The sequence below is a fragment of the Saccopteryx bilineata genome, chromosome 6 (genome assembly GCF_036850765.1).
Source record: "Saccopteryx bilineata isolate mSacBil1 chromosome 6, mSacBil1_pri_phased_curated, whole genome shotgun sequence".
Taxonomy (NCBI): domain Eukaryota; kingdom Metazoa; phylum Chordata; class Mammalia; order Chiroptera; family Emballonuridae; genus Saccopteryx; species Saccopteryx bilineata.
Genome location: NC_089495.1, coordinates 180,325,986 through 180,344,626, shown reverse-complemented (window position 1 = coordinate 180,344,626; position 18,641 = coordinate 180,325,986). Strand labels below are relative to the sequence as shown.

The 18,641-nt window shown below is 41.0% G+C and overlaps 1 protein-coding gene and 1 non-coding gene across 3 annotated transcripts in view; one reads left to right on the top strand and one right to left on the bottom strand.

Annotated features, from left to right (window-relative positions):
• PLCB1 (phospholipase C beta 1) overlaps positions 1–18,641 on the top strand; it is a 688,569-nt gene that overhangs the window by 402,858 nt on the left and 267,070 nt on the right. The window lies entirely within an intron of this gene.
• Positions 16,388–16,494, bottom strand: LOC136309728 (U6 spliceosomal RNA). Its single transcript, XR_010726379.1, has one exon. It is a non-coding gene; the product is annotated as a U6 spliceosomal RNA (small nuclear RNA).

The following is an 18,641-nucleotide window of genomic DNA, read 5'->3' as shown; positions in this document are numbered from 1 at the left end:
CTAAGCAGGTTCTGTCCACAGAAAAAAAACATCCCAGCCAAAGAGATGCTGAGGCTGGAAGTTGGAAGTCAAGTCCTAGTACAATGAACTGGTAAGGGAAACATGAGTGAGACATGAAGAGGGGCTTGGGTTGGGGAGACACAGTAGTAGTTAAACAAAGTTCCTCCACTACTAATTTCTGATACAACTCTAAATGGGAACCTCTCACAACCCCTTTGGAAAAGAGCTATTGACTTACCCACTGATTGACAAATGAAGTCATGGAGGCTCAGTGACATTTTAAGTGACTTGCTCAGATGCACAAATGCAATAGAAAAATCAACATCTTATATTCTTGTGTATATATATATATATATATATATATATATATATATATATATCTGTGTCTGATGAACATCAGTAAATTCTGTCTTCAAATATTTACACAAAGAAAAAGAAAAGTGCTGTCTTGGACATTCAAGTCAAGCATTTCAAAATGGAAACTGCTTAGCTTATATTTAGCCCCAACCAGACTCAGAGACAGACAAGGACAACAGACTAGATAATATCCAGGATCCCAACAAGAGTTTTCCTTTTGCCATGGAAGCTGACTATTGTGCCCACAGAATACGTCTATGGATAGAGTCCTTGTGCCTCCTGTGTTTTCTTTCATTACTTCAATGTCCATTTGGCAACGGAAAGTGATGGGATATGGGTAGAACATTCTTTGTATCCTTTGAACTATATCAGGATTAAGCAGTGACTGCATGTTAGCATGTCATCTAGAAATAAATTCTACTGTTCTGGAGTTTGGGTCATCTATTTTCTAGACAGATTTGATTCCCCATGGCTATTTCTCTGCTCCCCCAAGGTTGCTAACAAAGGGACTCATGATGATCTGATGTGCTTCCATGGAAAGGCTGGATCAAACTCCAAAGTGGAATCTGAACCTGTAATCATATTGATTTGTTTTCCCTGTGGCCCAACATCACCTATGATCTGAAATCCACTTCACCTCCAGAGAGTGTGGTCTTTGCTGCCTATTTCTGTTCCTTTATTTCATAATAATGACAATCTTAAAGACTTCTTTCAGTCATCATTGGGTGATGGGCATATAATACAATCAACAGTTCAAATGCTATGGAAATGTTTACCTGAAACCTATATACTGTTATTGATCAATGTGACTCCATTAAGTTTAATTTTCTAAATTTGGAAAGGAAGGAAGGAAGGAAGAAAGAAAAGAAGGAAGGAAGGAAGGAAGGAAGGACAGAAGGAAAGAACTGATTAATTAAATTGAAGAAGAAACAAACCCTCCTTCCTCACAGAGGACATCCAGTATTAAAACATTTGCATATTAATTTAGTCAAAAATACTAAAGACTAATTTATATAATACAATAAAAATAGACTATTAAAATAATACATACTCTCATCAATTCAGGTGCAATATGTCTTTAAAATTGTTTAGAAATATAATTTCTTTAATTTTATACATTTCAGTTGGTCAAATTAACCCTTTGAGTAGTGAGTTTTTTTTATGCTTGCTGACCCCTGGGAATGAGTTTTTTTAAAAAATGAAATTAGTTCTAGTTCCAGTTTTATTACCTTAAAATCATGTTTGTTTGATAACCAATTTATTGAAACAAGGAGAACATACATTTGCATTTTTTTAATGTTGCCTTACATATTTTAAAAATAAATTGAGGCCCTGGCTGGTTGGCATAGTGGTGGAATGGCGCCTAGTGTGTGGAAGTCCCGGGTTCGATTCCCGACCAGGGCACACAAGAGAAGCGCCCACCTACTTCTCCACCCTTCCCCCTCTCCTTTCTCTCTACCTCTCTCTTTCCTCTTGCAGCCAAAGCTCTATTGGAGCAAAGTTGGCCCGGGCACTGAGGATGGCTCCATGACCTCTACCTCAGGTGTTAGAATGGCTCTGGTTGCAACAGAGCAGTGCCCCATATGGGCAGAGCATTGCCCACTAGTGGGCTTGCCGGGTGGATCCTGGTCGGTCACATGCAGAAATCTGTCTCTCTGCCTCTTGCTTCTTGCTTCAGAAAAATACAAAATAATAACATAATAAAAATAGATAAATCAATCATACTCTGGATGGTCAGGAGGCACAAGGACATACATGAATGTTTGTATTACTCAAAGGGTTAATATTTGAAATTAATATTTGAATTAATATTTGAATATTACTTGGATTAATATTTGAAAATCATCTGATAGTTGGTGGGCATTTTGCCTAATTTTCATTAAAGGCAGTAGGTTAGCATGTCCTTGTGAAGCACTTAACCTGATTTCATATCTTAATAAAAGAATGCCATCAAGGAGTTCAGAGAGTGTGCTGTGCTGTGCAAGGCATTCCTAAAAACCATCTTTGTTACTGATGAATTTCCTCCTGCCTGGGATGATCAAAGTGGAAAGCAATAAATAAAAGGCCATGGAGAATAAAAGAATTCCTTCTGACCAGACATGCCTAATTCTATATATAGTTTAAGAATCTCTCTATGTCTTTTCTTTCAGTATTAGCAAAAGATTTCATAGATGACACTTAATACTGACATTCCTCCAGATAATATTTCCAGATGATAATTTAAATTTATTATTTTCTAATTCTTAACATAAGTAAATATACATATATGTATATACACATACATACACATGTGTATGTATACTACTTAATGAAAGCTGATCTTAGAAATATTTTGGGAATATATATCTATAAAGAATTCAAAAATGATTTATTACTCATCTCTTTTAGTAGTATTTTTAAGCATTCATTTGTTTTATATTATATGTACCTAAAATTATGTGGGAATGTGTTTTCTGGTATTTTTTAAAATTTATTTATTGAATGATTCATTGATTTTAGAGAGAGAAAGATCAATTTGTTGTTCCACTTATTTATGCACTCATTAGTTGATTCTTCTATATGCCCTGACCAGGGATGCATCCACAACCTTGACATATCAGAACGACACTCTAACTAATTGAACTACTTGGCCAGTGCTCTACTGTCTTTATTTATTTATTTTTCCTTTTGACAGAGACAGAGAGAAACAGAGAGGGACAGACACACAAGAAGGGAGAGAGATGAAAATCATCAATTCTTCATTGCAGCCCCTTAGTTGTTCATTGAATGCTTTCTCATACATGCCTTGATGGGGGGAGAGGGAGTACAGCAGAGCAAGTGACCCCTTGCTCAAGCCAGCAAGCTTGGGCTCAAGCCAATGACCTTTGGGCTCAAGCCAGCCACCATGGGATCATGTCTATGATCCCATGCTCAAAACAGCGACCTCACACTCAAGTTGGTGAGCCCGTGCTCAAGCCGGCAACCTCGAGGTTTTGAACCTGGGTCCTCCACGTCCTAGTGCAACACTCTATCCACTGCACCACCACCTGGTCAGGCTTGCTGTTTTTGTTTTAATTTTTTAAGTTGTAACCATCAGTGAATAATTATATACTCGTAGTTAATAATCATCTATCACCTAAATTTCTATATGAGATTTTAAAAGCTACGTGTGGTGGTGCATGAGAGCTGTGGTTAAGATTAGGAACAAGCAGAGTGCCCTGAGGGAACTAAGGAGGGAATGCTGAAGAACTGTAGAGCCAGGTCAGGGAAAGGGAGAACTCCCACAGAGGAGCATGGGGCAAAAGACTGAAAGCTGATAATAAATACTATTAAGGAATTGCAAAATACCAGATCAGGTAGACATATCAGAGATAACGTGATATTTTTCAGAGTCTTGAAAACAGCTATGTTGAGTCCTAAGACAGCTTCATGTACTCTTTGGGACCTAACAAACTTAACTTGACAAAGGGGGAAAAAAAAAACTAAAAATTCCCTCACGATATGATGACCTAGTTTAGTTTACAAGCCTTAGTTAGTATCAAAGGGATCTGATGAGAACTGACATTTAAAATTAAAAAATAAATAATCTAAATGGCTAAAGTAAATACATAGAATGTAAATGATGCTGACTCTTTTATTTTAGCTAATCTACAGATAATCAGTTACTTTCACCTCCCCCCCACCCCATCTTCCCTGTTTTTGTTTTCATAGTTAAAATGCCGGGGAGCTCATTACTGCTCACTGCTCGCGGTTGTCCTGTAAAAAGCATTTGTACTTTTATAGATGCCAGATTCTCATTAGCACTGGGTCCATGCAGTGCGTGAGCTGTGGGGCCTTCGCCTCGCCAACGTGTCTTTAAATCATTGCTCCAGGAACTAATAAACCTGACCCCTTCAGCCCATGGGGATCTTTCAACTCTGTATTCTAATAAAACCTACTAACAATTAACTTATAATCTTAACCTTTGTAAACCTTTATAAGTTATTTTTGGTGCACTCATTTCTTTGTCTTCACTGATTAATAGCTTAGTTAGGGCAAGGACAGTGCAAACTTGGTGTGTGTGTGTGTGTGTGTGTGTGTCTCCCCTAGGGGTTGGCATATATTATATCTGTCATTAGTATTTTTGTTGAATAAACCAGCTTCCTTTGGATGGCAAGAGATAGTCACTTCGATATAATTAGTCCTCTCGGGAGGATTAAGGACGTATTTCAGTGTGTGCAGTTGTAAATGATCAGGTCTGAACAGTAGTTGATCTGATGAAGCAGAGCGAGGAGAAGGAACAAAGCTGTCGATCCCTCAAAATTAATTAAAAATAGCGTCTCCTAAATAAGAAATGGGACACAAAGAGAATATCGATTGGTTACAAGAGCCATAATTAGAAGGTATAATGGAGAACGCATCTAAATTATTTGTAAGAGGAGGAAATGTATTACATATAGAAAGTCCTATGCAAATATCTTTTCATCTAATATTGTTTAACTTTAAAGTACTATCTAGAAATCAGATTAAGTTCTTAGGGGAAACTGTCTTTCCATTTCCCAGTCTCTGCATGTTTTAAAAACTACACATTTCTTCTTCATACATTATCACTGAGGGTTATCGAAAAAGAAATCAACCATGACCTGTTCTGAGAAATAAATCGCACTTTCTTGTCATTTTCCAATATGACTTAAATAAATGATTTAAACTCTTCTTCAAACCTAAGCTTCATAGTCACAGTGAGTAGATTGATAATAAGACAAATATTCATATATAGGTAGAAGAAAGTTCTTACAGCAAGCACATATTCAAAGGACTAAACTTTGGCCCAATAGAGCTAATTGAATAAATGTATGTCTCGATTCCCAAGCATGATGACAAATGATCGAATATTATGCTGGTTTCTTTTCCTTTTAGTATACCTGCTGATATTTTCTTCGCTGGGAGATTGATGACATTACTGCTACCAGTTCTCCCCACTGCCACCCTCCTGTAACCGTGCCCTTAGACACGCAGCTTCATAATTGCCTTCCACTCAGACTTTGGCCTCAGCAGTGTGACTCACCTTGGCAGAAACAATGTTGGCATATGTGACATTCACAGAGACATGAATTCACGGTACAATTGGGCTTGTTCTTAGAGTTGCCTTTTGACAATGCTGTGAGAAGGATGTGCCCAGGCTGACCTGCCAGAAAAGGAAACACAGGGAGCAGAACTGAGTCCCCACAGCTGTCCCAGCCAAGGACATCCTAGGTCAGCCAGCAGCACCCTCCCTGCATGCACAGGAGTAGGCTTAGTCAACACCAGCAGAACCACCCAAACAAATCCTCAAAAGGATCAGTTAAGTAGCCACCTATTGTTTGAAACCATTTTTTGTTGGGGGAGTGTATTCCATGACATTAATATGACAATACCTGACTAATACACATTAATTTCTCAATATTCAAATACATACTCAGTCCTTTCTTATTAATCATACATATAGAAGTATAGGGATAATGAATAATAATACCTTGAATATGTTCATGATTTTATTTTGAGGAGATGATATCAAAATAAATGAAATATACAATAGATTTTTTTCCTACAAAATTCTGAGAAAGGTTTTTTATAAATTCTATTTAAAAAATTAAATTTAACAGTGATATTGATCAATAAGAGTACATAAGTTTCAGGTGAACATCTCTATAGCATTTGAACTGTTGATTATGTTGTATACCCATCACCCAAAGTCAGATCATTTTCTGTCACTTCATATCTGTCCCTCTTTTCACCCTTCCCCCTCTGCTTCTCCCCATCCCCCTCGCCCTGAGAAAGTTTGAAATATGATCTGTTTATTTTCTCCCCATAACAAAAAAATTGAGTGACTATGGAAGAATCCAGCTGACCTGGATCTTGAGTTCTTTAGAATGATACAAATTTTTTCCAATTGATAATATGACAGTAGACTTCAGTAGTGCTCAGAAAGGCAGTCTCCTCAGCTGCACAGGATAGAATGGAATAGTAAATGTCTATTATCTCTCACTATTATGTGGGCTGACTGGGCAGATCTGGTCGAGGTGACTCAGCAGGCACTTGTCAGCCAAGGACGGCCTCTCCACATGTCCAGGGCCTCGTTTAGATGAGCCGAGGCGCTTCTCCAGGAAATCTTCCCTCCTCCAGTAGCCTTGCCAGAGCTTGTTTACAAGGTAGCATAAAAGTGTGAGTAGCCAGAGAGGGCAAGCCCCAGTGGGCAAAGACTTTTACAACCTCTGCTAGCATCACACTCACTGTTTCTCCTTTGATCAAATCCTGAGCAGGGTGGGAGCTTGCGAGGGCATTGTTACAGAGAGCATTGTAAAATAAGCAGCCATCTTATAAACAGCTTACCTCCTATGCTATGCTCATGTCTTCTTGATGGGGAACTAGATTGTCTACCTGTCAGTTTCTGCAAGCTTTTCAACAAACGCTATATCCAGACCCGGGTAAGACAATTCCACCCCCGTTTTCTTTGTTTGTTTGTTTGTTTTTCTTTCCATGTGAGAGGCATAGGATCCACCTGGCAACCCCCATCTGGGGCCGATGCTCTGCCCATCTGGGGCCATGCTCACAACTGAGCTATTTTTAGCACCTGAGGCAAAGGCTCCATGGAGCCATTGTCAGTGCCTGGGACCAATGTGCTCAAACTAATTGAGCCATGACTGCAGAAGGGGGGAGGGGAGAGAGAGAAAGAAGGGGGATGGGAGGGGTGGAGAAGCAGATGATTGCTTCTTCTGTGTGCCCTGACCTGGAATTGAACCCTGGGTAGCCACATGCCAGGCCAATGCTCTACCTCTGAGCCAACTGACCAGGGCTTCCACACCTGTTGTATTCTTTTTTTGGGGGGGGAGGGGAGAGAGAGAAAGAAGGAGAAGAGGGAGGAGCAGGAAGCACCAACTCCCATATGTGCCTTGACTGGGCAAGGCCAGGGTTTCGAACTGGCAACCTCAGCGTTACAGGTTGATGCCTTCTCCACTGTGCCACCACAGGTCAGGCCTCCACCCCTGTTGTAAAATGCAGATTTTATTATTTAAATGCACTGAGGACAACAGATCAGGAGCTGACTGTCATCAGATGATAGTTTGTTCCTCACAGGACCCAGTAGGACAGGGCACATCACTCCGCAGGAGCCATAGGGCAAGGTGGCAGGGTCAGTCAGGAGACAGAGGGAGCAAGAGGAAACGTGGACAGGAAGGAATGGGCAAGGCGGGGTGGGCAGGCTTAGGACGAGCTGGTTTTAGTCATTTCAGTAGGGCCTGGTGTGTAGGGGCAGGTGCTGGGTGGTTAGTACAGGGGAGCAGAAGATCCTAGCAGAGGATGGGGACAGTGCATAGGGTTCTGGATTGGTTGATTTGCATACGCACCTCTAACTTGAGTTATTTGCTATTCTAGGAATTAGCTAACCCTGCAAGGAGAAGTCCTTCCAAGATCCTTAAAAGCCCAGATGTCAAAGCATCAGAACAACATAAAATAAAGAGGCATGGTTAATATAACCCCACTTCAAAGTTATACTCCTGAGGCAATAATAAATTACTGTTCTAGGAGAGAGAAGTTCAGGGAGTCCAAACTCTACATCACACAATCACTTCATTTGGCCCTGTTGATGATAGAATGACCACACCACAGCATTCTCAAAGTATTTTGAAAGTATTTCTCAGCCCTACTTGAGGTTTACACCATTGCTATCTTGCTATACTGTCCCAATTTTAGGACTTTCTTTCCAATGATCAGCATTAACATAGGGCTGTCTTTGCATTCTGTTAAGTGCCCACTCTAAATATGTATGAAAAGGCCCTGGCCGGTTGGCTCAGCGGTAGAGCGTCGGCCTGGCGTGTGGGGGACCCAGGTTCGATTCCCGGCCAGGGCACATAGGAGAAGCGCCCATTTGCTTCTCCACCCCTCCTTCCTCTCTGTCTCTCTCTTCTCCTCCCGCAGCCAAGGCTCCATTGGAGCAAAGATGGCCCGGGCGCTGGGGATGGCTCCTTGGCCTCTGCCCCAGGCACTAGAGTGGCTCTGGTCGTGGCAGAGCGATGCCCCGGAGGGGCAGAGCATCGCCCCCTGGTGGGCAGAGCATCGTTCCTGGTGGGCGTGCCGGGTGAATCCCGGTCGGGCGCATGCGGGAGTCTGTCTGACTGTCTCTCCCCGTTTCCAGCTTCGGAAAAATACAAAAAAAAAATTAAATTAAATTAAAAATAAATATGTATGAAAAATATGGCATGATTTCTAAATGCATGGAACTTTTCCAGAGGAGGCAGTATGAAATAAATAAAAAGCAGTGTCAACTTACTGCACTTTAACAGTGGTTTATTGAGCATCTACTATGTGCCAACACAGTGATAGGTGCTGGGGGTTTTAATCAATGCCATTTATGCTGTTCAGGGGCTCATAGTTCAGTGAGCACAAATGATAGGGAAAAAATAATGAAGCCATAGTTAGAACTCTGTTGACAGACAACTGCTATAGACAACTTCAAAGAGATCTTCAAGGGAAGACTTCAAAGATGAGTGTGATATGTGCCCGTGCACAGCATTTCAGGCCGAGGGAACTGTATGTGCATGTGCAAGGGCGCAGAGGTCAAAATGAGCATGTCCTAAAGAACTGTAAGCATGTCCTGCCTGAGCACATATGGATGTCTGCAGAAAAGCAGTGAGAAATTAGGTTAGGCAGCAAGGTCATGAGGCTATTAAATGCTGTACTAAGGAGCTGGGGGTTTACCCCACCCAGTGAGTGATGGTTTAGGAGCTTTCAGCAGATAAATAATATGCACAACCTGAACTTTAGTTTTTAAAGTTTTATTTATTGATTTTAGAGAGGTGGGTGGAGGAAGGCGGGGAGGAGAGAGAAGTATCAACTTGCAGTTGCTTCCTGTATGTGCCTTGACCCCCAAGCCCTGGGCTCAACCTGAACTTGTAAAAGGTTATGCAGGCTTTTCCGTGGATGACTGAATGTATCTGAGGTTAGGGGGCTCATCTATCTTTTTCCATCTTTGTCAGCAGCTGATAAAGGGTCCAACCCATAGTAGGTATTTGTATGGCTGAGATCCCTGTGCTAATTACATGCCCCATAGGCTGCCTGATATTCCCGGGGTCTTCTTGCAGTTCAAGTGGAGACCTGTGACTAGTCCTGGCCAATGGCTGTAAACAAAAATGACTGGTGGCCATGAGGATATGGGAGGAGAAAGTGAGAGAGGCCCCTAAGATGACTCTCAAAGTCTGGGTGGTTCAGAAATGGTTATAAGGAATATGTTTGGAAAGAAAGGAAATTAGTTCAATTTTGGAAAGAATAGGACTAAATGCTATGATATATGATATGGACAGCAATTACTATGGACAACCAGGAAGAAACAAGTGTTAAAAGATGTAGCAAATTATGGCATTGTGACTCACAATCCAGGTTTGCTCGGGATTGAGAAATTTCTGGGATACAAGAGGCATTTCATTGCCAAAAATGAGATAGTCCAATCAGGCAAGTCAGGATGGTTGGTTACCCTAGGAGGGCTGTACCATACCACTTACAAAGAAAAGCTATTGAGTATTTGTCTCTGAACTCAGAAATTTAGATTAGAGAGTTCTGGACTCTTCTTCTACCAACTTCTGTACCTCAACAATCATTCAGTTATGTTGTCATCAAAGCTTGATTTGCAAGGGAAGGCAAGAAACCGCGGTGCTGTAAGACAGCGTTATGCACACACCAGCTCACAAAAGCTGATTTCGCTTATTTTTTTCCCAACTCTGCATTTGGTAAATCACAGCGATAGATTGTAATTGGTCATGGTGGGATAATTTGCATGGGGGATCTCAGCAAATACTAAGAATCAGGGCTTCTCTCCCTTCCTCACCACCACAGAGCGGCTTTTTAATCAGCACACAATGACTGCCATTGGCTGAGTTGGGAAAGTTTGGCTAACATGACATTGAAGGGCAAACCCAATGTCGATTCAGTTGGTGCCCACACTCCATCCCTTTACTAGGACGGTGGGTGTACACCCCGATGCTGTGTGTGTTCACTAGGAACAGTTCAGAGCCTCTTTCCTGAGAATTATCCTCGGCTGGAGGATGCTGCCTTCCCTAGGAATTCCTGGGAGGTAATAATGCCCTACACCTCGGGGTGGCCCGTAGCTAATGACTAACTCAGAGCGCAGTCAAAGTCACCTTTGATACTTTTACCTAAGGCTGGGAACACGGTGGTACCAGGCACACAACAGAACCCGCCTTGGGATCAGGCTGAGACTAGTCTTCAGCTGAAGCCACATCCACGCACCCGCTTCCCCTGCCCCAGCTCGCTTTGCTTATTCCCATTATATAATATGTTCCCCCTGACAGCCTCCCTCAATAAATCACTGCCTTAAGTCACCAAATTAAGCTTTGCTTCTAGGAAACGTGACCTATAACACCCGACCAAGGACAAGTCCCATAGTATAAGCACATGCTCTCGAGTGTAGCTCACTTATTCAAGTAACACACTTTAACAAGCTTTGTGCTTCCTTTGAACAAAGAGCATCTTTTACTTTTCTGAGCCTGCTGGAACGTGTAATGTAATTTCCCCTCACTGCCTTTGGTACCTTTACTAGGAAACTGAAGATGCTTTGAAGGGGAGTTTTCAATTTTGCATTTTGAACTTTGGAGACTTTTTCTATTTAACGAAGTTGAGAGAAGGAGAAACGAAATGCCAGTGTATTAACATGACATCTAAGGTGGAGAAATTAGTAGGGCTAGGCAATCACGCGGGACAGCCATTTAGGGCTGAATTATGCCATTTGTAGCTACTTAACATGCTGAACCATTCCTCCCTGTCTGGAAAAATCATAAAAAGGGGTCCGTCAGCACTCTGAGTCACTGCTAAGAAGCTTATGCGTGCTCACACCTGCATTTTAATGTGTTTCCGGGGCACAGCTATGAGGACCTTAGTGAAATTAAATGAGGCACTCTAGCAGAGAAAAACAAGGTTGGTTTCCATCTGCATTTGTCAATTGCAGGAAGAAAGGCATCTGGATCTGGTTTATTAATAATCATTTTATATACCATTTTTTTTTAACTTCAGGGTTTTTAAAACGAGAAAGGATCATACAAAAAGGGTTATAATCAAGAAGCAAAATTCGATGATGTCTAAAACTATGAAGGCAATCAGTATGGTGCCTTGTGTCAAGTGGAAAAATCCATAAAATGTGAATACAGAAATCATATCCACAATAGGATACAGGGCCAAAAACTGAAGATTCCTCATCTTTAGTTTCTCCTTTCTTCAATTTCACTTTTTATTTAGGTCTAACTGTCATAGAGTAGAGCGAGTCTTAGGTATACATCTTAATGAAATCGTACACACGCGCGCACACATACGCAGACACACGGATCACCACCATATTAAGACAGCACATCTGGTTCCCCTGGAAAAGCTTTCTCAGTGACCTCTCCACCCACAGGCAACCACATTCTGATCTTCCACTGTCGACCTTCCTGGATTTTCATGTTTCAGTGGAAGAATTGTTTCCCTGAAAAGCAGCAGGATTAATCTAATGATAACAGCCCTCATTCCCTATTTCAAACATCTCTTTAGCTTCCCATGAGTCTCAAGAAATCAGCTGCCTTTTGCTACTTCTTCTCAGAAGAGCTCCCATGCCCATTTCCCCACTGGACACCCTAACCCGTGTGGGCCGTGTCCTCAGTGTAAGCTTTGGGCTTTTTATTTACTTTGTGTGTGTGTGTGGGTGGGGGATGCTTCCAAAGCTCTCCCCTCTGCTACCCCAGGTGCATATCTAGATGGCGTGTTCTAGATCCTTTCAGGTGTCTCTCATATGCCCGTGCTTCCACGTTGTCACATGAACAAGGGCCGTAGCAGGGACGGATTTCATTGCCAAATCTCCATTTTACTGATCCTGAAGTGTACACACCTCAGGTGTCACAGTTTGGCCCGTCCTCAGACTATCCCATTGCAGAATTGTCTGAGAAGGGATGGAGTTGAGAAGAACTGTCATCCCTTCACTTTGCACACAATGCTCTATACACATTTCACTCCATTAATACTGGGCAGTTTCTCATTCCTGGTAAGCAAGCTGGTTCGTGTCTCCTGCCTTTGTTCATATTATCACCTCCTTTCAGACTATCACGTTTTTACCTTTCTTGAGCTGGGTGCTTATTCTTTTTCTCTCAGGTCTCAGATGAGTTGTCATAAACCAGAATCCCAATTTCAGCTGAGTCCCTCTCCTCTTAGTCCCAATGCTGGCATGCTTCTGAACAAGGCCATTACTTCCATCATTTTGTTTCCTGAATTGGAAGTGACCCCCACCCCTTACTAACTCCGGATGTCCAAATAGTATTCATTCTTATTTTTATTGTTCTCTCTCCTTGTATTTTTCTCTCTCATTCAATTACAATTTTCACACTGTCTGCTTGAAATCTTTCTAGCTCCTTTAGAATGAAGCTTATTGATGTTTCCTCTCTACACACATGTAACAGTGTGTGGATACCTCCTCATGGTTTTCATACTGGCTCTATCCTGCCACATTGTAAAAACTCCTTGAGAAGAAGAGAAACTGTATCTTATTCAACACCAGATTCTCATCTACTCCTGCACCCAGCTCAGGACCTTTAAGTTCAATACCTGGTGGCTGATTGAATGAATGTAGACCTGAGTGGATAAGCAAAGCTCATTGACTAATATCATTAGTTAAACTGAGTCAAATACATTTTATTATACTGGCTTCATTACCTGACTTTTTGAGAAGCAGTATGACCTATGGAGTTGATGTGCCTTTGATATCACAAAAGCTATGTCTCAAGACCCATTTTTCAGGATCATTTCAACCAAAGCTAGCCTTTGGTTTTCATTCCAGGCATATTTTTCACAAAGAAACAAAGTTATTTAGTGATGGGGTAGCAGACTTATTATCAACATGTTAAGGAGGAGAGAGAAACATGTTTGCATTTAAAAGCAGACACTGTGCCAGTGGCTGGGCCAGGCTTGCTTATTGCTTCACTCCTTTACGGTCTTCCAAAGTCTGATGACATTCACAATGACAAATCTCAACATGGCATAGGCCTTGGCGGACACTCACAGGTGGGAAAAACTTGGAATATTAAATTTTCAAATTCAGAGCATCTCCCTTGTGCATTTTCTGCAAACTTCAGTTCGATGTCCATTATAATAAGGGAAATTTAAGATCGTCACAGATATATGTCATCATCTTTAAGAGCAATGCTACTCTCGACCCCTTTACATCTTCCGTGTCTGGGTTCACAAATTTTAATTTCAAAATATAGAACTGTGGTATGAATTTAGAAGTCTAAGCTATATATAAAAGCTGGGAGCTCCGCATAACTACAGTGTGGGATCTTTGAACTGCAGATTCCCAACATCAGCTGCTATGTTTTCATTTAGGAGCCTGTGAAAGGGTACACGATAGCTTCTGGTATCAGTTATGTAACGATGATATTTTTATTAAATTTGCGAGTCTAAAAATATCTTTTAATAGATAAAAGTAGTTTTGCTTACCAGAAGTGTCATTAGTTGGTAAAATTGTGCCAAAATTTTAAGAACAAAAAAATGATCTGCTTTCTTTGCTATTGTGAGAACTAATGCCAGGGCCCTCCTGTATAGAAACCGTGTAGAATTTAGCATTGAGTAGGAGCAATAGAGAATTCTCCCAGGGTTTCTACTAAATGAGTTGGGTTATTATTAATTAGTAGGGATTAAAACAATTATCAAATCATGTACAGCACTGTTCTGAATGTAGCCCGCCTTAGGGACCCTCCTTAGAGGAGGTGTGGCAGTTTGATTCTCTTTCTTACATAACAATATCATAATGGCCCAAACAAGGGAATTCTAACAAGAATATATATACCAACCTTTCCGAAGAAGCCTCTGTGGTGTTCCAAAGAGTTAAGAAAACCAGGAAAGCAAATGTGAGACCAGGGCCATTTCTTATGGAAGGCATCATGACACTTTTGTTTTTGTATTTCTTATTTTTTTTCCTTTCTCTTTTCAAGAGTACTTACAGTCATCCCAGTAAAGTTGCATAGGGAGGAAATCATAGTCACACGCTCATGCCCATTGTGGCAAAGCTTATAACTTTCTTCCCCGACAGCATCCATTTTCCAAATTAGTGGTGTATTAATACACAGTGGCTCATTCTTAGATTTGTCTGTATAACCTAATTAGTAAGAATCAAGAAACAAGTAACATATGAACTCTAAAGTCCTAGGTTCCAGTTTTTATATTTAAGTAGTCATGAACTAACTAGTTAGTGAGCATTTTGGGATATTTCAGATCAACGCTATAAAATAGAAATATTGAATGAAGTGACCACTCAGGTCACTTCCAATTTAGAAAATGTAAGATTTCACACAAACTCCCCTAACCTCCACCAAAATAAAAAAATTGATACTAAGTTCACCCCAGATTATCCCATGTTGAAAATGCATCTTTGTTGTAGGGGTGAACAGCAATAACTGTCAGTTCAATAATAATGGACACCTACGTAAGAAATGATTCAATACATGATTGTTTGTGTCAGGCTTTGCACTGGGAATTGTAGAGTTCAGATATATTGAAACTATAGCTTCAGGCATGAAGCTGGTCTGCAAAGGCCTCCAGAGAAGGTGGGGAAATGAAAGAAATAGGTACCCAAATTATTGGGGGGCATGGTGGTGTGGGTTACCGTAGTAGTGATCTGTCTTTCCATTGGGCGATGCTTCTAAATTGCCTTGGTTTTCGTTTCTAACTCAATTATTTTTTAATTCTGTGTGGAACCAGGACTTGTGTTTTGTTACGTACATAGCTGATGTTAGGCACTGAACTGTGTTCCCCAGAAACTTAAACATTGAAGCCCTAACTCCCAATGAAATATATATATATTGAGATTGGGCCTTTCCAGAGCTATCTCAGGTTAAGTGAGGTCATAACAGTGGGGCCCTAAGCCCATCGGAGTGGTGTCCTTATAAGAAGAGTAAGAGATGTCAGGGATGTATGCACACAGGGAAAAGGCTATGCGGGCATACAGCAAGAAGTCGGCCATCTGCAAGCCACGGAGAAAGGCCTCAGGAGAATCCAAACTGGCTTGCTTCGTGACTTGGACTTCCTGTCTCCAGACCTGTGAGAAAATACAGAAGCAATCAAGTGTGATGTTCCGTTATGCTCTCCTTAGTTGACTACTACAGCCAATTTCACGAATTTGTGTGATTTAGTATTGTTGTGTTTCTGCTGTTTATAACCTCCCTACCCCTTCTAGTCAGGAAATTGGACCATGTGTCTGGGGAAAGGTCTCTTGTCCCCACCTCTTGTCCCCCCAGCACAAACACCCTGATACAAGTATCTACCCAAACCAACCCACATGTGATGAGCATCTTGTGAGTGCAGTCAGTCTTCATGGTGGGTGAGCGTGGGGAAACCCCTGGGCTCTGGAGTAGCTTCTAAGGACATTTGAGCTGGACCCCATGATGCTCTGTCACCACTGTTGCCTCTGGGCTTAGTTGTGCTCTCCTCTCCAAATTTCTGGGGGAGAGAGAATGGAGTATCACTGGGACACCTGTTTGGACAGATCAGGGCTTTTCAAACCTTATGTGCGTACAAGTCACCTGGGGCTCTTGCTAAGATGCAGATCCTGATGGAGTCGATCGGAGATGGACCTGACTAAGATTCTGCAAACTCACTTGCATCCCCGTGGGTGCGATGCCGGTGATCCACAGGCTGCACTTGGAGTCGCAACTTGGTGCCTGCTAACGAAGGCGAGCTTTCTGAGAGCCCCGTTGACTCTCCACGCCTTGTAGTGTCCTTTCTGTGCTTTGCTTTGCAAGAATCTCTTAATGTGTCTTTGAAAAAATAAAGAGTAATAGTTTTTAGACAGCTACATCAGTAAGAGCTTTAAAGGAATTTTATAACTAGAATAGCAAATAAATTACCTCTTGTAGAAGTGAAATATTTAACCCAGTCTGTCTTGTATCCATTAAGCATGAAGCCCGCATCTAATTAATTCTTAGAATACAAACTTCTTCATTTGAATTAGGTACTTAAACATGCATTTTTATAGAAATGATTTTTTTTTATCTTAACCTTTTTTTTTTTTAATATGGAACGCTTCACGAATTTGCGTGTCATCCTTGCGCAGGGGCCATACTAATCTTCTCTGTATTGTCCCAATTTTAGTATATGTGCTGCCGAAGCGAGCACTATCTTAACCTTTGATTTGTTTTAAAAGTGGGTCTTACATTCTATATCCCATATTCTACCTAGCACCTGGGTACTTTTTGTAAGGATGTGTCTGTGAATTTTTATTCAAGGTATGTATCGACCTCTTAGGTGCAAAATAAAAACACAGATTTTTAAAAAATAGACAATTAATAATCCTGGGGAGAATATACAAGGAGAAAAAGGAGAATTTTGAGGAGACTAAACTAACCTAAACATACCAAACAAGTAAAGAGAAAATCAACGAAACTGATTTGGTTTTTAATTCATTTCCCAAAGTTGTAATGCCCAATATGAAAATGTATATAAAGCACAGATTTTAAAGTAATAATGGTAGTAGCGGCAATGTTAAAAACTCATCGACAGACAGATGTGAAACCAAATGTTATTCAGGAACTCTTACAACAGATTACAGGAGTCCTTGGTTCATACAAAACTGGGCTCAATTCTGAATATAGCCAGAATGAGTGGAGATTTATACCTAAGGAGCAGGGTGGGGTCCACGGATGGAAAATTTCTGGGAGGAAACATCAGGGGTAAAAGGGGATTGTGGCCAAATTGATTTGAAATGATGGTTTCTGAAGGCAGGCCAGGGTGATCTGCTACCAAGAATAGGGGAGAAAGAATTTGATCAGCTATTGAAGGTGATCAGGTGTTAAGGTGTGGGAAGTACTCTTTAAACTGATTAGCAAAATCCTGCTACCACTGGGTGCTACAGGCCTGACAAGAAGACACCAAGGTCAAGGCCTAGAGGGCTTAGAGTTAGGTCATGTCAAAAGCAATGCTAAAAATGAACATTTCCTGAGCATTTCCTTTGTACTGATAGGTGCTAATCTTTATGCTAAGCGAAGCCCCTGATGTAAGTGCTCTTTGTCCCTTGGCACAGATGAGGAAATAACTAGTATGTGACAAAGCCACCAGACCCACCCAAGTTGTTCATCTCTAAAGGAGAAGGCCTCTGAGCAAGTTTTCTGTGCACTTGAGTACGGTGGAGGGATTCATCTTCATTGGAAAGCTTTTAAACATTGACGTGGAGCCAAGTCAAAATATACAATCCATCTAAACCTTGTAATGTTAACTGGCCTGACCTCCCTTCCTTTGAAGCAAAGCCGGTTCCGGAAGCATAATAGCTGTTTACTTTCACGGTTCTGTTGATCTCCCCCACCCTGCTTCCCTCTTCCCAGCACCCCACCTCCACCATGGCCCTCTCTTTATCTCCTGAGACTGGATGAGATCCAGGCTTAAGGATAGCTGATGTCATTTACATCACTTAACACATCTTTACATAGGGGCACCACCTTTTCTAGCCTTGTGTCAGATAAGAATTATAGTTCTCTGATGTGACTAGTTTAAAAGCTGACCATAAGAGACAAAGTATAATTTTATAATATCCATAGATTGCTCTATAGAAAGGAGAATGTTTGATATGAAATTTTTGTTGTTGTTATATTGTTTTTAACCGAATAAAAGGAAAGGCTGATTGTTGGAAATCTCAGAAGAGGGACTCTTATAAACTCTTACAACAGACCTTAAACTGCCCTAATTTAAAGCTGGCATATAAACTGAAAAATGGTATTTAAAGAGGTGTAGAGGTATTAGTTAAAAGGGATGTACTGAAATGCCAGGGATATCATCACTGAAAATGGAGTTAAACAGTGAATGTCAGCGATGAATGAGCGTAAATAGACTTATCTATCCCTGTCCAAATGTGTTTTACCCACAGAATGTGTGACACACTACAATTAACCAGGGGTTATAGATTCTAGCGGAAACCAAATCAAATTCTTCACAATTCTAATAGAGGGCCGCATTCAGGTCAGAGAATATTAACAGAAAAGCTTCCTTCACTGAAAAGGGCAAGCAGAGTGAGTTTTTAAACGAAGGGTTTGGAATGATTGCTAATTCTCTTCTTGGTCTATTGTTTCTAATGTTTTAGAAAACCTGTGTGCTGCAAGTTAAACTCCTTTAATTACAGTCATGTCAAATACGTAGACCTTTCTTTAAAACAAAGAGTTCAATTTCTGTGGGTTATTAAAGTTAGAGAAACTGCAAGCACAGTTAAAAGCTGCTATGTTAGTGGAGCCTTTTTCCTCTGCTTTCCAGGCAATAGAATTTCTCTAAATGCTTGC